The sequence below is a fragment of the Chelonia mydas genome, chromosome 4, assembly GCF_015237465.2.
Source record: "Chelonia mydas isolate rCheMyd1 chromosome 4, rCheMyd1.pri.v2, whole genome shotgun sequence".
Classification (NCBI taxonomy): domain Eukaryota; kingdom Metazoa; phylum Chordata; order Testudines; family Cheloniidae; genus Chelonia; species Chelonia mydas.
The window spans coordinates 51,892,866-51,898,865 of NC_057852.1; positions in this window are offsets into that span (position 1 = coordinate 51,892,866).

Consider the following 6,000-nt stretch of genomic DNA (forward strand, 5'->3'; position numbering starts at 1 on the left):
GCGATCCTGTGGGCAGACCTTACAAAATTTTGTATCCACATCCGAACCGCAATCCGCAAACATGGTCTGCAGATATCTACAGATTTTCAGGGCTGTATCTGTGGGCTCAGCTAGCCCATCCCTTTATACCTGCAGCCAATGCCAGGCTTGGAGGGAGGGAAAAAGGGAAAGAGCCTGGCTCAGTTTGGGCCTGACCAGTAGAGGGGCAGGAGCTAGCCACCTTGTTAAATGTGGGGAAAGAACACTAACCTGCCCACCAAGGCAGCCACCTGGGAGGAAGCACTGTCTCCCCAGCCAAGGGAGACTCTGGAGCAAACCTAGGATCCTCCACCTCGGAAGTCAGCTGAGTTGGTGAAGCCCAGGGACATTGTGGGACTCAGTCTCTGTGGCGGGTTGGGTCACAGAAACCACCTTGGACCTGCCACCTGATGTGCTGGGACTACCTCTTAGCCCATTTTCCCTGGCAGCTTGGGACTTCGGTACCTTGCCTGGTTGTGCCAGACATGCTAGACTGTACAAATACAAATACAGACCAAGGTCTGAACCACGTCCCCAAAAAGCTGCAGGCTTAACTGAAAACAGCTTAAGAAGTGTTCCTGTCTCCAACACCCAGATACCCAGTTCCCAGTGGGATCCAAACCCCAAATAAATCCATTTTACTCTTTATAAAGCTATACAGGATAAACTCATAAATTGTTCGCCCGCTACAACACTGATAGCGAGATATGCACAGCTATTTGCTCCCCCAGGAATTAATTGCTTGCTCTGGGTTAATTAATAAGTAAAAAGTGATTTTATTAAATATAAAAAGTAGGGTTTAAGTGGTTCAAAGTAATAACGGACAGACCCAAGCAAAATAAAATAAAACACTCAAATCTAAGCCTAATACAGTAAGAAACTAAATGCCGGTAAATCTCATCCTCAGAGATGTTCCAATAAGCTTCTTTTACAGACTATACCCCTTCCTAGTCTGGGTCCAGCAATCACTCATACCCCTGTAGTTACTGTCCTTTATTCCAGTTTCTTACAGGTATCCTTTAGGGTGGAGAGGCTATCTCTTGAGACAGCTGAAGACAAAATGGAGGGGTTGCCAGCGGCTTATATAGTCTTTCGCTTATAGGTGGAAACCTCTCTCTTCTCCAGTGTAGAATCACAGCTACAAGATGGAGTTTTGGCGTCACATGGGCAAGTCACATGTCCATGCATGACCCAGTTCTTTATAGGCCGATACCATTGTTTACATATTAGTTTGAACGTTCCCAGGAAAGCTCAGATGTGGATTGGCATCTTTCAGTGTTCAGTGTTAGTTAAGTGTGCCCAATTACTTGAATAACCCCTTCACAGTTTATTGACCAAATCTGTCTTATGTGCTTCCTACAGCAAACACTTTAAATACAAGCACAGCGCCAATGCTCATAACTTCGGATATAAAAATGATACATGCATACAAATAGGATGAATCCATTCTGTAGATCATAACCTTTGCAAAGACATGGTTACATGGCATATGTAGCATAAAACTTATTCCAGTTATGTCATATTTACATTCATAAGCATAGTTCTATAAAGCATTATGGGGTGCCATGTCACAGCCTCCCCAACCTATGGCCACCTCCCTGAAGGAGCCTCAGACTATGACAAGGTGCTACTCAAGACCCACAAGAAAGATCCTATGGGAAGCAGGCCGCCCAACTAAGTGGACTAGATGGGCCATGCACCAAAACGAACAGACTGGTTCGAATTTAGACTCCCTACTAGGAGGGCTGCCCCTGTTCAGGAATGATGAAAACAAGGGACCCATCAGACAGGGGGGTCTGGATTTCCCTACCTCTCTGCCCTTAAAGACTGATGCCTGACAACCAAGCAGGGGACCGGGAGCCAGGCACTCTAACCACTAGGCAATCTGGCCCTCCATGTTTCCCATGACAGAATGTTTTTCAGTTTGCTCATTATCTAAGGGGATATTACACCTCAGCTTGTGTTCAGGCCATTTTGCAGTACCTCTTATATTTGAAATCGTTGGGGCATCACAGAACACATTTGTGGGTGGGGTGGTCACACATGGATCATTGAGCATGGAAAAAATCAATTTGGGGGGGTCAGCCAGGATCACATGGGGGGGGGGTTCCCCCGCAGGAATCAATTAAGAAAAACTTTGGGGTCATGCAAGGTCAAGGAGGTTCAGAATCAACAAGGTGGAGTCACACAGTGTGAATGATTGGGAGGTGGAGAGGGGGTCATACAAAGGGCAATATGGAAAAATGTGAAGGCAATTTGAGTGAATTAGGGTAAATAGGAGGGCAGTGGGGTCACACAGGGTGATAGAAGTGCTGGGGTTTATGCAAGGGTCAATGAGGTATAGTTTGGGGGAAGTCATGGTCAATCAGAGTGAATAGCAAGGTAGAGGGCTTACACAAGGATATGGAGTGCAAGTCTTCAAGTGCTTGGTGGTCATCCAGGGGTCAATGAGGTGTAATCTGGAGGCAGTCAGTGTCAATTAGTCAATTGACTAGGTGTCATGAAGAGCAGGACTTGAAGAGCTGGGGGCTTGTACAGGGGGTCAATGAGGCATAATTTGGAGGAAGTCTTGTTCAATCAGGGTGAATAGCTAGCCTGGGGTGGTGGGGGTGTCACACGAGGTCATTCACAGCAAAGCTTGGTGTGCTGGGCCGGGAGGGGGGAGGAGGGTGGTCATACAGGGTTCATGAGGATGAATAACAAGCCTAGCCGGGGGGGGAGGGGGGGATCACATGAGGTCAGGCACAGCAAGGCTCAGAGTGCTGGGGGTAATGCAGAGAGTCAATGACACATAATTTGGAGAGTGACAGCGTCAACAAGCCTGTCGGGGGTCATGTGAGGTCAGGCACAGCGAGGCTTGGTGTGCTGGGGGCTCATGCAGGGGTCAAAGAGACATCATTTGAAAGCTGTCAAGCTCAATCAGGGTGCATAGGAAGCCTGTGGGAAGGGGGGGGGGTCACACGGGCTCATGCAGTGAGGCATAATTCGGAGGCCCCCACTGCCTTCTTGTTCACCCTGGCTGACTGAAGCAGCCTCCAAATTATTGACCAATTTGATGACCCCCTCCCCCCAATATTTATAGTCTCATTCAAGACAGCGAAAGCAACACCAATTGCATTGCTCCATGTTCTTTGAATAGTGAACATGTCCAGCGCTGCTCTGTGGTCTTCTGTGCAGACTTTCACCAAATATCATTACTGCCAAAGCAGCTCAAGCTGAGTCAAACTTTGGGAAGTGCATTCTGCAGACGTTGTACAAGTGGAGGCTGAGCTCCACCGCCTACTAGAACTGCTTGTGAGTCAGCTGACTGAAATGCACATCTGGAACCCAGTCCAAGCAAAGATGTCTCCTTGTCTGTATTGTAACTGTTGTTGTTTGAGTGCACATGTGTATTCCACAACCGACCCTTTGATTCCAACATTGGGGTGTGAAGAAACTGAGGAAGGGCAAGGTGATGCTGCCCTTATATAGCCATGAGGACCTGACTGCCACTCCGCTGAGTACTGCTAAGCAGAGCTCTCTGGCTTTGCCGTTCACACATAGCTGCCCTTTCTGTGCACCCCTATCCCAAATAACAGCAGTTACAATGCGTGGAAGGAACTGTCCTTTCTTGTTTATTATTTGGGTTGCAGGAGTGCCGAGGAGCTCCCATGAGGCGCTAGGTCCCAGGCTCATCTGTGCCCCACAAGCTTGTTATAGTCTTCTCCTGTTATTGACAGCTGCCACGCCTTTATATCCAGGGTCACTCCTCCTTCCTGCTGCTGCTCCCCAAACTTCCTGCCTTTTGTGGCTCAGGCTGATTGTGCTGTTCTCCTCTCCCTGCCCCTGGGATGGGTCGGCATGGGGGAGATGTGGGTTTGTCACTGAGGTGAAAGGAAGCGTACGGGGCAGTTGGAACAGGCAGTGACGGGTGGGGACAGAGTAGAGCCTAGGAGGAAATTTGTGAGGGCAAGGGCAGCTGAGATGAAGGTAGAGCAAGGATGCAATCTCTACCCATCGTGAGTGACAGATGGCCAGGTAATCAAGGGCAGGGGTGTAGGGCTGCTGGACTGTGAATCATGGGATTGCATGGGTTCTGAAGATACAGCGAACTGTTGGGAAGACTCAGATCTGAAGAGTGAGGCAGCCCCTGCTGCTGACAAAGTTCTCTTCGTTTGCTGAAAAGGAGTTCAACTTCTGGTGAAGCAGGAATTCTGTCAGAGCCAAAGGGTGCCTCACTTCTCGGCTCCACATCGCCTCAGCTCCACAGAAGTTGATGGCCTCTGCCATGTTCCCCAGACCTTGGAATTCTCACACTGTGCTGCTTCACCTGTCCACAAGGGTCTTCTTCAGCCTGTAAGACAGGTGAGTCAGCCACCACCTTCCTCCTAGCCCAAGAAACCAAGCACGTTCACGTGCACACACTTCTTTATGGTGAAGTTAACGTGACTGCCCAACAGTGTATTCTGTTCCCCATACCCTTCTGAAAGGATGGACTTTCAAAATCAAAACTCAAACGTTAAGGGTGGGGAAAGGTAAAACTGAGCTAAGATCTACTGCATATCCCCAGTAACACTAATGTTAGTGTTAACAAAAACAAAACACACCCACAAACACACCAAATGTCATGAAAACCAGGACATGTAGAGCTGTGGTGGTGCTTAACACAAAAGATAGCTGCCTACCCTTAACTCTACCCCTTTAAGATAGCAATAGGGACCTCAGAATGGACCTGATTTTTAGTTATATCAAAGCTCATTTTTGCTGCTCAGTGGGTAAAAAAGGGAATTAGTGTGAGAAGCAAATCTAGAGTCTCACTTCCCCTTAAGAAGAAATGCCATTTTCTCTGTTTGCACTGTAAATCCAAATCAGGACTCCTTGTCAGCGGATAAATAGAATCATCAGTGCAGCTTGTGAAGCACCATGAATATGGAGTGTAATTGCTGCTACTTTCCAGTCATCACATTTGACATCTTTTCCTTGCTTTTCCCAGCTGCACAAATCTCAATTAAACAACATATTGGAGAATTTCCTAAAATCTGGACCCTGCAGTTTAGGCAAATATTCTCCACATTTAAAAGAATGATGCATAATGTGCTGGTATAACAGTGATGCAACCCCACTAGGTTCAAACAATATCTGGACTGCTTTTATGCTGCATCTATGTAATCCTCTTGTTAATGAGACTGTTGAATGAAATAACTTCCTTATTACTAATAGGGGGTGTCATAAATATAAAGGGAAGGGTAACCACCTTTCTGGATACAGTGCCATAAAATCCCTCCTGGCCAGAGGCAACATCCTGTTACCTGTAAAGGGTTAAGAAGCTCAGCTAACCTGACTGGTACTTGACCCAAAGGACCAATAAGGGGACAAGATACTTTCAAATCTTGGGGGAGGGGAAGGCTTTTGTTTGTGCTCTTTGTTTACGTGTTTATTCTCTCTTGGGACTGAGAGAGGCCAGACAGAAATCCATCTTCTCCAACCCATCCTAACCAAGTCTCCAATATTGCAACCAGTATAGGTAAGCCAGGCAAGGTGGATTACTTTATCTTTTGTTTTATGTGAATTTTCCCTGTGTTAAGAGGGAGATTTATTCCTGTTTTCTGTCACTTTAAGGTGTTGCCCAGAGGGGGATCCTCTGTGTTTTGAATCTGAATACCCTGTAAAGTATTTTCCATCCTGATTTTACAGAGGTGATTCTTTTACCTGTTCTTTAATTAAAATTCTTCTTTTCAGAACCTGATTGATTTTTCATTGTTCTTAAGATCCAAGAGAAAGGGGGTGTAGGGCTGGGGGGGATATTTTGGGGCAAGACGTCTCCAAGTGGTCTCTTTCCCTGTTCTTTGTTTAAAACGCTTGGTGGTGGCAGCATACTGTTCAAGGCCAAGGCAAAGTTTGTACCTTGGGGAAGTTTTTAACCTAAGCTGGTAAGAATAAGCTTAGGGGGTCTTTCATGTGGGTCCCCACATCTGTACCCTAGAGTTCAGAGTGGGGAAGGAA